This window comes from Dermacentor andersoni, chromosome 1 (genome assembly GCF_023375885.2).
Source record: "Dermacentor andersoni chromosome 1, qqDerAnde1_hic_scaffold, whole genome shotgun sequence".
Lineage (NCBI taxonomy): Eukaryota > Metazoa > Arthropoda > Arachnida > Ixodida > Ixodidae > Dermacentor > Dermacentor andersoni.
Genome location: NC_092814.1, coordinates 263,062,870 through 263,080,323, shown reverse-complemented (window position 1 = coordinate 263,080,323; position 17,454 = coordinate 263,062,870). Strand labels below are relative to the sequence as shown.

The window sequence follows — 17,454 nt, the reverse complement described above, 5'->3', positions numbered from 1 at the left end:
CCAGCCGCACAGGCGACACGAAAAGGCACGGCAGAGAAAAACGCCATGTTCTCCAACTGTTGGGAGCGCGGAATCGGATTGAACCGGATACGAAAGATGCTAACTGTCCCAAGTACTTACGTTCTAATCCAATCCAAGCCGTCTGGTAGCCGTTCTAATCCGTTCTATCGCTCCGGACGGACTCTCGGTCCGTTCCGTGGCGTTCGTCCGTTAGCAGACGACACGGAAAGATTATGTGCAGCAAGACGTCACGGCTCACGTGACAATTGACGTCATGGCATTCGTCGCGGTTCAAATTGACCAATCGTGTGCGGCTCGATAGAACGGACCGCCTCCGTTCTATATTGGAACGCGTACAAGATCGCACCCCAGTTCGGCGAGGTTCAAATAAATCGCATGCTTCTTGCAAGGCGAGAGTCGGGAGCAGCCGCAGATACAGCGATTAGCTGCGATACTGTTGCGGCTGTTTCTGAATCAGAAGCTCTTTGAAGTCAATGGTTATAGCGGCTGCGCGCTGCGATCTCAAAGCGTGTTCGTTGTTTGATCTCTAGTACCACGGCCGTTGGATAAAAAAAGCTATATTTACTTTCCGGACGGAGGGTGCGTCGCAGGAAATTCGAAGATCTCTCACGTGTATGTTTGCAGCATGTGCGCCGCCTGGATCCTACGGTTCCCACAGCGCGTCGGATGCTCGAAGGTAGTAGCGTCGTCGCGTGTCGGCGCCTGTCTTATCGCCGGCCGCGCTGCCGCCGTGTCTACTTTTGGGGAACTCCATATGCGCGTAGTCGCCGTGTTTATGAGTGAACTTCGCATTCTTCTGCTCCCCGAAACGTGCTCATTTTGGATCGTACCAATTGCTATGTCATCTAGTGTATGTTAAAACGACGATGGCGTTTGTGCACCGGCGAAGAAATAAATCGTTATGAACTTGGGCGGTCATGAAACTAGTCTAACGCTGCAGTTTTTACAGAGAGAAAACGGCTACGAAAGTGGGGCAGTCCCGGAGATAGGCGCTTGAAAGCGCCAGCGTTAGCGCAGCACGAGGAAGTGGCACGCTGCGCACGCGCCAAGCCTTTCAGAACTTACTGGCTTTCGAACGAGAGGAGCATGCGCGCGTTCATGGCCTAATGGTTAGAGCACCGGGCTTGACGGCCGACGTTCAATGCCACCCCATCGGTCACGCATTATTTTCTTTTTATGAAAACGAGGCGAAAGAAGAACCTACCTGCCGCAAAGTGACAGCAATGAGGTTGGAACGCTTCGCATTTTAATTTTTGGTATGTCTTCATATGCGAGTCCTAATTATTGATACGGGACTCAACTGCTGCACAACAAAAAAACAACTACAAAATCAACACAAATTACCCAATAAATTGTTTATTGAGAACACTCAACGGTAATATTGTTGTGCAAGTCTTGAGCGAACTCAATTGCTTTTGAAAATTTGTTGAAGTCCGTTGTTTCAACAATTCCCCAATAATATATCAATGGTTAATCAACAGTCATTTTTGTACGGGAATGGCTCAAGGTATAACGCAAATAATAAAGGACTTAAAGGGCACTCTTGGCGCACACTTGAGCGTACGTGAAAGCTCTCACCTACCTCCTTATTTATTATAAGATTAGCGGTACAGTTAGCATAACACATCCTAACTCCATCTAAAAGCACCAAACCAACATTTACATAATCAAGAACTGCGAAAAGGATATTGTGGGATACACGATCAAACGCTTTTTGTAGGTCAAGCTGCAGCATTGCTACATGCCCGCCCCACGCATCGCAACATTCTAGAATGGTTCGTGCAACATGAATATTTGTGTAGATTGGTCTACCTTTGATTCCGCATGTCTGATGTGGTCCTACAATTCGTGTTATAACTCGCTGTAACCTCTTTGCCAAGATTTTAGTAAATATTTTATAATCAACGTTAGTCAATGCTATTGGGCGGTAAGACCCTACTGACAGCAATTTCCCTGGGTCTTCCGTTTTGGGAATGAGCACTATATGCGACCGGCCAAAGGACGGGGGTGCATATTTTCGTTTATATGCATTAGCAATTACCTGATGCAAAATTAGGCTCACATCTTTTTTGAAGGCCTTATAGAAGGCCGCTCCCAACCCGTCAGGTCCAGGAGACTTCCCTCGAGCTGATCGGTTCTTCCAGACATTCGAGGTCAACATCATCTAGTTTTGTCATGCTAGCAAGGAACTCTCGTTCGAACTCTTCCGGAACATCGCAACTTCTTCGAAATAATTCGCTATAGTGCTCTAAAAACGCTCTCTCTATTTTTGCTCGCTCGTCAGTGACTTCATTCTTATATCTTATTTTCCGTATTACGTTTTGCCTAGCGTAAGCCTTTTCATCTGCAAAGGCTCGCTTTGTGGGCGTTTCGCCGAGCCACAGCTTTTCAGCTCTTGCTCGGATAGCCGCTCCTCTGTACTTATCTTCGTCTATAAGCTCCAGTCGGCTTTTAAGTTCATTGATCTGCTTTGTGAATGTACCAGGCTTATCGGCTTCCACTCTGTACATAAAATCCAATTCTCGTTGTATTTCTTTCTCCTTTTTCCTTTCTTCGTATTTCATTACACTCGCTTTTTCTATTGCACATATCTTTATTTCTTCTTTAAAAAGCTCCCACCGTTGTATCACGTCATCATGTTTCGCCAATAGCTGTTCGAACTTTTCCTTTACGCACTCTACAAATGATTCATTATGCAGCAGCTTGTCATTAAATAGCCACATTTTCCAATTAAAGCGCGAGGCCTCTTTATGCGTCCCAATTGTGACCGACACCAAACAATGGTCGCTGAATGACACATGTGTAACGGCATAACTATGGCACGCCGCTACTAAATGCAAAGAAACGTATACCCTATCCAGTCTCGCGTGGCTCGCACGCTGCTAGTGTGTAAAGACTGGCTGCGTCCCATTAGTTAATATATTTCCTATATCTTCTAGATTATGATCTTGCACCATTGCAATCAAGCGTGAGGCACTCTTATGCCTTAGTGGGACATTTTTCACTCGATCAGCTACTAAGCAAACACAATTAAAATCTCCAAGCATAATTATTTGTCTTTCACACATCAGGTACTGCTCGAGCCGTTCAAAAAACACGTCACGTTCATTTTCGGCGTTCGGCGCATATAGGCAGATTATTCGCCAGCAAGACTCGGACATAAAAAAATCCACTAAAACAAATCTACCACTTTGGCACACAAGCACGGTCTCAACAACTATTCCTAAATTGTTTCTAATGAAAATGGCACATCCGCCTGACGTGCCGAAAGCATGAGAAACACAAACATCGTACCTTGCTCGGAAAGGCAGCACCATGCGGTCAGTTTGTTCCTCGCTACCTATTTTCGTCTCTTGTACAGCTACTACGTCCAAGTCGTTCTCCAAGAAAAGGCAATTTAGCTGATATTGTTTCTTTCTAGCATTTAAGCCTCGATCATTGATAGTCGCAATTTTTAGTGCTGTGCTGAGATTTCTCGCCATATATTAAAATTGCATATACGCCATGGTGCATACCTCGTGAGCGCAGGCACACCAGAAAGCCCGCAGCTCATTTCCAAGAAGCAAACCGATTCCTGATGCCTGCAGTCCTCGAGCTTCGGCTTGCGTTGCGCGGCAAAAGGCTCCAATCATTGTCCTTATTCGATGGTTGATGTGCGTCGACGTAGTCCCTAAGGAACCGCAGAGCGTCAACGCTCGCGGCTACGTTGACGGTTTCAACACCGCTTTTCTGTCTGGTGGAACGTTGGGCTTGGGTTTCAATGACGCGCGTCGAGTCACCACCGTTTTCGTTGGTGGTTCCACAGATCCAACGACGTCTTGTCTGTCCGCCTCGTCCGTTGTGGCTTCGCGTCCTCGTTTGCCGACTGCGCCTCCGGTGGATTGTACCGTGACGTCCATGCTTTCCGTGTGTTGGCTCGCTGGATCCTTTGAAGGTTCACCATGTTCTGCGCCCACACTTGTCTTTTCAGGCACTTCCCTCACGTCGGGCTTTTCTACAAGGCTATGCTCTCCTTGCTGTTTATTTTCTTGCGGATACGAGGGCGTGTCTGCTGGTCGTATCTCCTTTTGAGTCACTTGACTCGACGTTCCTGCAGCTTCTTCCGCGTCGGCTTCGTCCATGACGAGCTCTGCTGCGTCAGTTTTTCCAACTGGTCCTGTTACACTTGCGTACGTCTTCACACACGAACTCTCGTCGTGCCCAAAACGACGGCACCGAGCACATCGAGGGACACGGCAGTCGCGTCGTATATGTCCCACGGTGTGACAGCGCAAACACACTGGTGCTCTTCCTGGCGCAATTAGCAGCGCCAGCTCCCCACCAACACGAAGCTGGTGTGGGAGGTCGTCAACCTTGACGCCTGGATGGAGCTTAATGCTCACCGTCCGCGTCGTCGTACTTTTCTCGTGGATGCCATTCACACGCCACTTTTCTTTCACATCTGTTACCGTCCCGAACATGGCTAGTGCAGCACGCACATCTTCATCGGGAACATTGAAAAGCAGCCAGTGCAACTTCAGGCGCAGGGCTTGGTTCGCCGGGTCAACTACAACACAGCGGCGACCCTTTCACCTTCATTTCACCGATGGTCAGAGCCTTCTTCACGCCATCCGCATTCTTGAAGGTGACGGCCCATACGTGACTCATCTGGTACGCCCCCAAGGCTAGCACCTCAGGGAGCAATGCCAGACGGTCCAACGTATCCCTGAAGTCTTCAACTCGATAAGGCCTGGCCCGAATATCGGCATGTAAAAATATGGTATTCAAAACTGTACGACCTGTAGGCAATGTAGGCAAGATGACCTCATAATCTTCACGTTCAGCAGGTGTCGCATTCCTGTTACCACGGCTATTCATTGCCGCAAACACCGCCCCATCGGAGCACATGATGACCACGTCCGCTCTTTTCGACAGACGGAAGTGAAATCCTCGGCCACCTCGCCCTTTCTTTTTTCTTCTTTATTACCGGTTTTGACACAACGATACACTTACAACACATGAAAAGTCAAGACGGGGTTACAATACAATTTGTCAACACATTGAGCGAAAAGCCATCACTCGTGTTCTGACTGACGTTGTCACTTAAAATTCCCTTAGTGTGACTAAGGGTTCTACCCTGGCTATCCAGGGAGAAAGACATTCTTTTGTTTTTTCCACTTCTACTAACCGAGCAATGCTCTCTCGAAAGTACAGCCTCGCTGGTCTTGCATCCGGTTCACAGTAGAAGCCAGCCATTCTTGAGCGCCATATACTGTGCAGGCCTGTCAGCATGATTAGATCGAAAGGTACTCCTTCTTCGTTGTCTATCGCAAGGTACCTAATTCCATGCGTGTCTAGTGGGAGTTCTTTTTTGATTGTCCTCTGCAACACATCCCAGAAGAACACCGCTTCCCAACAGTGAAGGAAAACATGGTCGATCGTTTCCGGCTTTTTGCAAATAATGCAGTGAGACCCCCATGGCATATAAAACCCACGCTCCTCTAAGGAGGTTCTTACAGGGAAAGTTCCGGTATGCAGTTTGAGAAAGAAAGTTTTTGCACTTGGTGCTACTTGCTTTCTTTTAACCCGTTTGAGTACGTTCTGACCCAGGCCTGCACTGTATATCGCCCTGTACAACGGGATTGGCAACACTATATCACATAAGTCTTTATACAGTTTCCTCTTTTTAACAGAATATAAATAATCATTAGAAAAACGCACACTCAAAAATCGCACACTCGCTACTACTTCCCGAAAATAACCTTGTGCCGTCCCCGTCAGGACTTGCGTGCTAATAACATATTCAGGTAGCAGTCGCCCTAATCTGGCCTGGCACACCGTTTGCAGAAATGGGTCGCTGACCTCGCGAAAAAAGAAAAATCTATTAACTAATTGTTTGAGAAAAAGGTGTGCCAGTCCAAGTCCCCCACACTTCACACTCCTGAACAAATTTGTGCGACAGCACCTTTCCCACGTCGATCCCCACACAAAGGTCGCAAAAACCCTATGAAGTTTCTGCACATTTACCCTAGAACAGTGCATCACTTGTATAACATACCACAGTTTAGCCACAAAAAACATGTTACACACGGTTGCCCTCGCGAACATGGAGAGATAATTCGCCCTCCAAGCATTCGCCTTTTCGCGTAAGAGTTCTGCTTGTTGCTGCCAGTAGTCATTATTATTTTTGTAGAACTCAAGTGGCACACCAAGGTACTTCACAGGCGTTTTCTGCCATACAACATTGGCAAAAATGCCCGGGGTGAACGGCCACACGCCGTGCCAAAACCCCAGACACTTTCCCCAGTTTACTCGGCTTCCTGTAACGTCGCTGAAAAATTTAACACTTCGAATGGTTTCTTCAATACCTTCGTAGTCAATACAACATACCGCCACATCATCGGCATATGCGAGCAGTTTTACCTCTGAAGATTGTAAATGAAAACCACGGATAGATTTTCAATTATTAACAAACATAAGGTTCCAATATATATACAAAACAAAAGTGGACTGATGGGACAGCCTTGACGCACGGAACGCTGCACTTTAATGGGGGCCCCCAATTCTTTGTTAATAATTAGTCTGGTAGAGCAGTTCCGATACGCCAGAGCTACACCATCCGCGGTGACGGATCCGACATTAATGTGTTCCAACATTGCAAACAAAATAGCATGCGCTACGCAATCAAATGCCTTCTCCAGATCAAACTGAAGTATGGCCACACACGCTTCAAGGGAGTCACAACATTCAAGAACTGAGCGCATCTTGTGAACATTCGTCGCAATAGTGCGACCCTTAATTCCACACGTTTGGTGTGGGCCGACTATGTCTTTAACAACCGACTGAAGTCTAGCTGCTAAGACTTTCATTAGTATCTTATAGTCTACATTTGTGAGTGCTATTGGTCTGTATGATGTTACACTTTTCAACTTATCTACATCCTCTGTCTTCGGAATCAACACCGTGTGTGATTGACCGAAAGATCGCGGTAACGCCTTACCATCGTACGCTTCATTAAAGATTGCTACAAGTACTGCTGACAATTCCTTTTTAAACCGCTTGTACCACAGAGCGCACAGCCCATCAGGGCCCGGTGACTTGCCAGGATTCAAATTGTCACTTGCGCGTTCCACTTCAAAAACAGTTATCGGCGTTTCTAATGCAACTTTTTTTTCTTCAGTCAGTTGAGGCATTCTTTTCAAGAAGTTCGTCTTAAACCGTTCTAGGTCCACCTGCCTAAATGCGAACAGATTTTCGTAGTGTTCAAAAAACGCACGTGCGATACTATCATTATCTGTAACTTCGTTACCACCCACCTCGATCACGTCAATATGATTACGTCGAGCGTGCGATTTTTCCAGTCCGAGCGCCCTTTTTGTGGGCGCCTCCCCTATCGCAAAGGATTCGGCTCGAGCACGAACTATTGCTCCGCGATAGCGTTCCTCATCATGCAATTCAAGTTTCTGTTTAATATTCCGTATGTCGCTTTTGTATGCTCCCTGTTCTTGGCACTCCAGTTCTGTCAGCTTTTCCATGATTATTCGCAGTTCCTTCTCTTTCTTTTTGGTTTCATGCATTATCGCGACGCAACGATCGATGGCTTTCATTTTAATGCACTGTTTAAACTCTTCCCATCGATGTTTTAATTCACCCTCGCCGCTGATTAGAATTTTTTTGATGCAGTCCGATACATATTCTCCGAAACTTTCGTCAGTAGTTAAGTTTGAATTCATTTTCCACAGCTCCCAAGAGAAGCTGCCGCCTTTTTCCTTCCTTCCTAAGTCACATTTAACCAGACAATGATCAGTGAAGGAAATAGGATATACACTGTAACTATTACACATTGGTATTGCTTGAAGCAACAAGTAAATACGATCTAAGCGCGCATGGCTGTTTCCTTGAAAGTGCGTGAAACGCACATCTCGCGTCCCTATCATACATTCCGCCACATCCGCTAATTCGCATTCAGTAATTATCTCGTTCAAAACATCCCTACATTTATCGCTACTTAATCCTCTATTAGACCGATCTCGGGCATTGAGAACACAATTAAAATCACCTAACAGCACCATCTGCTTTTCAGAAGATATATACTCTTTTAACATGGAAAAAAACAAAGCCCGTTCCTCCAACGCATTTGGTGCATAAATACATACCACCCGCCATTCAATTCCATGCAAAGCAAAATCACAGAAAACTAATCTACCAGATGAACATGAATAAAAACCTTGCACCGTTATACCGGGTAATTTTCTAACAAACAGCACGCAGCCCGCCGACGTCCCTAAGGCGTGGCTCACTACCGCGTAGTACCGTGGCGTAACCCGCTGCACCATGCTGCGGGTCTCTTCATCACCATCTACTTTTGTCTCTTCCACGGCTAACACGTCAAGGCCATAGTCCACCAGCAGCCTACACACTTGCCTCTGCTTTCGCTTGGCGGCCAGACCTCGAACGTTTAGCGTGGCCAATCTAAGCGACGGGTTGGGAGCCATGATTATATGTCTAGTGAAAAGATTTGACCCGGAGCATGGTGTTTACCTTTAGCGCCTAGCACACAGCTAGACGCCCCCGGAGCCGTCCGGTGGACCGGTACCACTGGAGAGCGGTGGCGGCTTCTTCTCGGACTTCTTGTCTGCGTTAGCGGTGTTCGGTCGTGGCTTGTAGCTGCTGCGCCTGCCCGTTGGCGTCTTCGAAGGCGTCTTCCCCACTTCCTTGGGTCGCTGCGCTGCTGTCTGCAGCCTTCTCAAGAGGCCGTTTGACCGAGGCTCCGACATTGCTGCTCATAGGGTCGTTCTGCGCCGACTGGTCCTCAGCTGTCTTCATTTGCTCGCTAGCTTCCGTTAGGCTGCTCTTGCTTTCTTCCTTGGTCTCTTCTGCTGGCTTTTTTGCCACACCTTCCGTAGAGTTTTCCTTGTCCGGTGGTGTCCCCGCGCCCGCATCAGGTGCACGCACACCGCCTACAGCACATGGGGTTGCCTGGTCTCCTGCCCCTTTCGCCGCATCTTCGGCCTCGGCCGCATCCATTACCAACCTTGCTGTGTCATTGCCTTCGGCTGGCCCAGTCATAGAGGCGTATGTACGTACGCACTGGTCCTCGGCGTGTCCAAACCGACGGCATTGCGAGCACCGGGGAACCTTGCAGTCTCGTCGTACATGACCAGTGCCTTGACAGCGCAAGCACTGCATTGGCCTGCCAGGAACGACGACTAGGGCCCGCTCACCGGCGACCCTAATTTGGTGCGGGAGATCTTCCACCTTCACGCCGCTGTTGAGCTTGAGCAAGACGGACCGGGTAGTCGTCCCCTTGTCGTTGATATCCTGAACGCGCCATCGCTCTCGGGTGACTTGTACGGCTTTACCGAAAGCCGCCAATGCCGTTCTTACATCTTCATCGGCCACACCATGTATTAACCAATGAAGACGTAGCCGCACCTGCTGGTCCTGAGGGTCGACCACGATGCAGCGCCGCCCCTTTACCTTCAGCTCCTTGACTTCCAGCATCCTTTTCGTGGCGTCCGCGGTGTTCATGGTCACAGCCCAGACGTGGTTAATCTGGTAGGCCCCCAGGGCAACCACTTCCGGCAGCAATCCTGTTGGGCCAAGAGCGTCCCGGAAATCTTCTACTTTGTAGGGTCTAGCTCGCACGTCGCCGTGCAAAAACACGGTGTTTAGCTCGACGCGCCCCTTTGGCAGTGGAGGCAAAATAATCTGATAGCCTGCGTCGTCATCGCTGTTCCACCTGTTTCCGCGGCCAACAAAGGCCGCTGTCGCCGCTCCACTGGAGCTCATGATTCGCCGTCCGTCACGCTCGGTGGCAGGAAGTAGAATGTCAGCCACCTCGCCCGGACCTCAGGTACCCCTCGTAAGATCTCAATCAACATTACATGTGTGCCACCAACTCGGCGTATTTTTCAGGGACAAAAAGCATAAAAAGTTCGACGAGGGTGGGACTCGAACCCACGCGGGCAGAGCCCAATGGATTAGCAGTCCATCGCCTTAACCACTCGGCCACCTCGCCCGGACGTCAAGTACCCCTCGTAAGATCTTAGTCAATCCTGCATCTGCGCGATCAACTCTGCGTATTTTTCAGGGGCAAAATGCGCAAAAAGTTCGACGAGGGTGGGACTCGAACCCACGGGCTCGCATGGTCTCCAAATTTATGAGCACGACTGTACATATCGAACGTCATTTTATTCCACATGTCTGGTTCGGTCCAACGAGCAGCATAATAACGCTTTGCAAACGTTTAGCTAAAATTTTGGTATAGATCTTACAGTCCACATTAGTAAGAGTTATTGGGCGATAGGACCCTACTGATAACAGTCTAGTTGGATCATCTGTCTTCGGTATCAAAACAACATGGGCAGCACGGAAGGAAGGCGGTAACCATTTTTCCTCATAGGCTTTGCTAATAACTTTATGCAAAATTGGGCTGATTTCTTCAATGAATATTTGTAAAAGGCTGCTCCTATTTCGTCCGGCCCAGGTGTTTTTCCTGTAGTTAATTCTTTTATGGCACTTTTCACTTCCTCTATACTTATTGGCTGTTCAAATTGCGTCTTACATTCTTCATCGAGCTTAGGCATTAGTTTAATAACCTCGGTTCTCAGCCCAGTTTTATCGCCTCTTTTATTCGCAAATAATTCGCTGTAATGTTCGACAAATGCCTGCTCAATTTTACTCCTGTCTGATGTCTGTTCGTTACGGTAGTTGATCTGTCGTATTTCGTTTTGAGCCGCGTATTTTCTTTCGTCACACATCGCTCGCTTGTTGGGCGTTTCACCCAACCATATCTTTTAGGCTCGCGCCCTTATCACGGCTGCTCTGTAGTTTTCGGTTGCAATTACTTCTAGTTTGCCTTTCACTTCACGAATTGCTTTTATATACATGCCGGGATTGCCGCTTTCCGTCTTCAAACAAAACAACACGCTCATAATCGACGTTTGGTGCACATATACAGATAACACGCCATTCCCTTGCGCAGTACGAAAAGTCAACAACAAGCTACCGTCCCGCCTCTGACGCAACTACTTCTTCACCTTCAATGCCCACGTTGTTCCTTATATAAACTGCACAACCACCGGAGGTGCCTATCGCATGGCTAACACAAACATTGAAGTGCCTTCGAAAAGTTCCCACCATTCGATCCGTTTGCTCCTCACTTTCTATCTTTTTTTCTTGCACGGCTACTATGTATAAGTTATTTTCCAGAAAAAGCCGGTTAAGTTGATTTTGCCGTTTCTTAGTCGCCAATCCCCTTACATTCAAAGTGGCAACACGTAAGGGAAGAGCAAGTTTTTAGTCCTTAATTTGTGAAGAGCACTCGGATCGGGCAGTGTTTACCCCAGAAGGCAAGGATGCAGTGGAGTCTTCACTCAGTTGTGGCAATAGTGGGTCAGGATGAACTCGCTGCCCGTCGCCTGCTTCCTCAACCGAAGTTCGGTAGCTGGACGGGACAGCATCGTCTAGGCGGCGTCGCTTATTCGGTCCCATCCTGCTCAATCACCAAGGGGAAGCGAGTCCCCGCCTTTATTCCGTCGGTTCATCCACCGGGCGTCTATCAGGAGGAATGTTCTGTTTCGGCTTTAACGACATTCGTCTCGTGAACGCCCTTTTCACAGGCGGCCCCCCGCCACCTGCACCACTCAGATGGTCCGTTTCGCCGACACTGTCGCTGTGCATGCGCTTTGCCGACGCCTCTACAACGCCTTCCATTGTTTGACACTGCACTGTCGGTGTTTCATTTGGCGACGTCACCATAGCTTCACTAGATTTCCCTTGATGGCATTTTCCATTCATTTTGTTGTGCACGTCGTCACTATTTGCACCGGCCGGATTTTTTTCACACGTTTTTGTTTCACTAGCTGGCTCACGCTGTTGTACCGCTGCCGGAGGCGTTTCCACAGGTTTTTATTCCTTCATCACCGTGGTAGCTGCTTCTTCAGCTTCAGCCTCGTCCATGATATTATCCATTATGTCAGCGTCTTTTCTGTGGCCCGTTATATTTGCGTACGTGGGCACGCACTCGCTTTCGCCATGGCCGAAGCGTCGGCACCGTGAGCATCGCGGGATCCGGCAGTCGCGGCGGATATGCCCTTTACCCTGGCAGCGCAGTAAAGTGGCGCCTTGCCTGGAATAGCTACGAGAGCAGGCTCACCAGCGACACGTACTTGATATGAAATATCTTCAGTCGTGACCCCGGCCTTCAGCTTGAAGTTCAGCACGCGCGTTGTCGTACCTTTTTCAGAAATGCCAAGGACACGCCAGCGCTCCTTTGTCGTTTCCATAACCTCGCCGTATGGCTCAAAGGCCACACGTATGTCGTCATTCGTCACGTTAGGGAGGACCCAATGGATTTTCACTCGGACATCTTGGTAGTTCGGGTCTACTACCTTTCACAGTAATATTCCCCGTAGTCAACAACTTCTTCATGCTTTCATGGCTCTTGAACGCAACAGCCCACACATGATTCATCTGAAATGCTCCTAAGGCGTCAACCTCAGGCAGCAGTTCCAAACGTCCAAGGGCATCCCGGTAGTCTTCAACTCTGTACGGCCTTACTCGTAGGTCACCGTGCAAAAAAAATTGTATTCAAAACAATACGACCTTTTGGCAAATGAGGCAGGAGCACTTGGTAGTCCTGGCTATCTTCCATGTCGTCCCTGTTTCCGCGGCTAAACTGGGCCGCTAACGCCGCCCCGTTGGAACACATGAAAAACACGTCCGTAGGCTTTCGCGGCCGGAAGTGTCACCCACTCGGCCACCTCGCTTTTCTTTATTTTAATTTATTGCCGGTCTTCCGCATTGTACAGAGCACATAATACCGAACAAAATTACAAAACAACTAAAACATTTTCAATTAAACATAAATGCCATCAGTCCAATAAGGACTGACGTTGTCTTATTAAAATTCTTTCAATGCTGTCGGAGGTTCTATCCTCGACAGCCACTCGGGTACACAATCTTGTATTTTCTTTATTTCAATGAAACTAGGCATGCTTTCTTTGAAATAAGTACGCGCAGGCCTAGCGTCCGGGTCGCAGTAGTACCCAGGCATCCTTGCACGCCATAAACTATGAACACCATTGAGCATTATTAAGTCGAAGGGAACCCCGTCCTCATTCTTTACCGCCAGGTACATGACTCCATGGGGATTTAACGGTAACTCTTTCTTCATTGTTCGTTGTAGGACATCCCAGAAGAACACCCCAGCCCAGCAATGCAAAAAGACATGATCTACTCTTTCAGGTTGCTTGCAAATCAAGCAGTGCGATCCCCAGGGTACAAGGAAGCCACGTTCTTCCATATATGTCTTCACTGAGAGTGTCCCTGTGTGTAGTTTAAAAAAGAATGTCTTTACCCCAGTAGGCACCAACTTATTTTTCACACGTTTAAAGACATCCTGTCCCGGTCTTCCACTGTGTAGAGCTCTGTACAATGGCACTGGAAATACAATGTCGCAAACATCTTTATATAATGTTTTCCTTTTAACGCCACATAAATAATCAAAAGAAAAACGAACAAAAAAAAGCACCCGCTATCCACAACTTCTTTAAGATAGCCCTGAAGCGTTCCCGGCATACCATCAGTACTAACGATAAGTGCCGGCAAAGCGCCTCTCAACCTTAGCTGGCATACCGTACGCAGAAATGGATCACGCACATCCCGAAAAAACAAAAATCTGTTGACGAGCTGTCGTACAAAAAGATGCGACAAGCCCAGCCCCCCTTCCTTCACGTGCCTGAACAGATTGGTTCGGCTACACCTCTGCCAGGTAGAGCCCCAGATAAAAATGGCGAACACTCTGTGCAGCTTTTGCACGTTTACGGTTGAACAGTACAACGTCTGCATGACGTACCATAACTTCGCAATAAAAACATGTTACACACAGTTACCTTTGCGAAAATGGACATGTTGATGCCTTTCCACCTTTCTGTTTTTTATCTAGTTTCTTATGCTTGATTCGTCCAGTATTCATCGCTATTTTTGTAACTGTCCATGGGAACACCTAGATATTTGGTCGGGGTTTTCATCCAGCTCACATTTGCAAAATTGTCCGGGGCTGAATACCACTCTCCGTGCCACAAACCAAGGGACATCCCCCAGTTCACTCTACTGCCCGTCACATCAAAAAAATTTTTCCCTACCCTTATCGTTTCCGTCCCACTTTGTTTGCTTGTACAACACACTGCGATGTCATCTGCATATGCCATGAGCTTGACTTCTGTGTCTGCCAAGCTATAACCGCGTATTTGATCATTTTGAATTATGGTCAAACACATAGTTTCTATGTAAATTCCAAACAAAAGAGGACTCAGGGGGCAGCCCTGACGCACAGAACGCATGACGTTAATGCGGGCCCCCAATGAGTTTTTCAATTAATCGTGTTGTGCAGTTCTGGTACGCCAACGCCACTCCTTCAGTGATGATGGAACCAATATTAACATGATCCAAAATGGCAAACAAAATATCATGAGAGACACAATCAAAGGCTTTCTCGAGGTCGAGCTGAAGCACTGCGACTCTGCCCAAAAGTAACGTCACAGCACTCGAGCACGCACCGCATCGTGTGAATATTCGAAAACATCGACCTTCCTTTGATACCACACGTTTGGTGATCTGCGATAATTACCTTTATTACACTTTGATGTCTGGCTCCCAAAACCTTCATGAAAATTTCATAATCTGCATTGGTTAATTATATCGGCCTGTAAGATGTCACTAGCCTAAGTTTCTCCACTTGATCACTCTTAGGGAGGAGTATGGTATGCGCTTTGGCAAAAGAAGGCGGCAAAGCTTTGTTAACATACGCATCATTATACAGCTGTGTTAGCAACAGCGACAGTTCCTTCTTGAAAGCTTTATATAAACAAGCGCCCAGGCCGCCAGGTCCTGGTGATTTGCCTTGATTCCAATCATCAATTGCCTTTTCAACTTCGCTTTCTGTTATTTTCTCTTCTAATCGTTCTTTTGTGTCGTCACTCAATCGCGACAAGCGACTGAGAAAAACCTTTTCAAGCTCGTCTACATTCGCTTCTTGAAACGCAAATAGCGACTGATAATACTCTAAAAACGCTCGGCCTATGCTTTTACTGTCGTCGGCAGTTGTGCCGTTCCATAGAATCTTACCGAAGTGATTCCGTCGGCCTCGCGCTTTTTCAAGTCCAAGCGCCCTTTTAATGGGCGTCTTCCCCATCACTAATGCATTTGCTCTTGCGCGCACAATCGCACCTTGATACAGTTCTTTGTCGAGCTGCTCGATTTTTCTTTAATGGTTCGCACATATTGTTTATACGCCCCTGGCTCTTCGCACTCAAGCGCTATCAGCTGCTTAAGTGTCTTTCGTAAGCCCCTTTCTTTCATTTCCTTCTCAAACATTAAGCAGCTCGATCTTTCTAAGGCTTTCATTTTTACGTTTTGTTTGAACCCTTCCCATTTTTCTGCTATTGTTTGAATATTTTCCTCACATACCTCCCTAACGGCCTCATGTACTGCCTCTACAAATGGTTCGTCTTTTAGTAGTACGGCATTAATTTTCCATAGGTCCCAATTAAAAGCTTCTCTCTTCCTCTCCGTGCCTATGGGACATTTCACCAAGCAGTGATCTGAGAACGATACTGGTGCCACAGAATAACTATGACACTTTGGAATCATGTCTTGCGATATATACATGCGGTCTATCCGCGCGTGACTACCACCTTGAAATCGCGTGTACATTACTTCCCGCTCCCCCTCCAGACACTCGCAAACATCGTCCAGTTCATTTTCACTAATTAGCTTAGTCAACACGCTGCTGCTTCTATCACGAATACCGGCATTATTGGCTCTAACCCGAGCACTCAAAACACATCCCCCAACAAAATCATGCACTCCCGGTCTCCTCCTCTCCGTCAACCTTGGCCTCCTGGACGGCTAGTACGTCTATGTCTTGGTCAGTGACCAACCATAGGACCTGACTTTGCTTACGACTAGCCGCCAACCCTCTCACGTTTAATGTGGCAATACTAAGTGACGGGAAGAGAGCCATCTTAACTAAGGAAAAAGTAGGCCTGGAGCATGTTGCTTACCGTTCACGACTAGCCCTCGGCTAGCCGCCTCCAGGAACTTCCGGCTTGCTGGCGTTGGTGGCCGTCGCCGCTTTGACAACAGGCTTCTTTTCAGGCGGAATATTAGGTTTTGGCTTGTAGCCCATCCGCCTCCCATGAGGCGCCTTCGTCGGTGGCCCCTCGCTGGTGCTGGTTGCACTACCGTCCCGGTCCTTGGTCGCGTCGTGGGGGACGCTTGACTGAGGCACCGAGAGTCGCAATCCGCTCACCGTCGTTGGCGTCCTCGTCCTGCAGCATTGCTGTCGTGTCGTCATCGGGTGCGTCTTCGTTAACGCCCCCTGTAGCATGACCCACTAACGACAGGACCTGTACCGTCTTGCTCGTCTTCTCGGCAGCCTCAGCCACCGTGCCTTCTGTGCCGACGGTCGATGTCCCACCACTGACTGTCGCTGTCGGAACCAGGTCTCCGGTTCCTTTGGCGGCGTCCTCCGTCTCGACCACGTCCATAACGTGCTCTGCAGCAAAGTCACTCGCTGCTGGTCCTGTCACGGCTGCGTACGATTTGACGCAGTCAGCGTCAACGTGGCCCAAACGCCTGCACTTGGAACAGCGGGGGACTTTACAATCTCGGCGGACGTGTCCCGTGCATTGGCAACGCAGACACTGCATCACCAATGCTAGCTCTCCACCGACGCGCACCTGATGAGGCAGGTCTTCCAGTTTTCCGCCGCTCTTCAGCTTCACGAGCACGGTCCGGGTAGTAGAGGTCTTGTCTCCCATGCCTTGGACGCGCCACCGCTCTCGGCTCACCTCTTCCACCTTGCCGAAGGTTGCCAACGCCGTCCGGATGTCCTCATCGGAAACGCCGTCCAGAAGCCAGTGAAGCATAAACTTCACCTGCTGGTCCTGCGGGTCAACAATGACCCACCGTCTACCCTTCACTTGCATTTCCTTCATGGCCAGCAGGAGTTTTGTGGCAATCGCATCATTGAGGGTCACCGCCCGGACATGGTTAATCTGGTACGCCGCCATGCATACCACGTCAGGCACCAGGCCCGTTGGCAATAGGGCGTCCCTGAAGTCTTCGACCTTGTAGGGTCTCGCACGTACATCTCCGTGTAAAAACACGGTGTTGATCGCTACTCGTCCTTTCGGCCGTTGCGGCAAAATAAACGGATACTCCTTGTCTTCGTCGGTAAGCCTGTTTCCGCGGCCGAAAGTGCCCGCTGTCGCTGCCCCGGAAGAGGCCATGACGCTACGATCCGAACAGCTCGGCTGCCGGATGCAGAATGACTGTGTCGGCCACCTCGCCCGGACGTCAGGTACCCCTCGTAAGATCTCAGTCAATCCCACATCTGCGAAATCAACTCAGCGTATTTTTCAGGGACAAAAAGCGCAAAACGTT

At 48.5% G+C, this 17,454-nt stretch overlaps 1 non-coding gene and 1 pseudogene across 1 annotated transcript; both read right to left on the bottom strand.

The window, feature by feature from the left end:
* Nucleotides 1–3,722: 3,722 nt before the first annotated feature.
* LOC126548292 (uncharacterized) lies at nt 3,723–4,908 on the bottom strand (annotated as a pseudogene).
* A 5,031-nt stretch (nt 4,909–9,939) lies between these two features.
* On the bottom strand, nt 9,940–10,021 carry TRNAS-GCU (transfer RNA serine (anticodon GCU)). Its single transcript has one exon. It is a non-coding gene; the product is annotated as a tRNA-Ser (tRNA).
* Between the last annotated feature and the right edge of the window lie 7,433 nt (nt 10,022–17,454).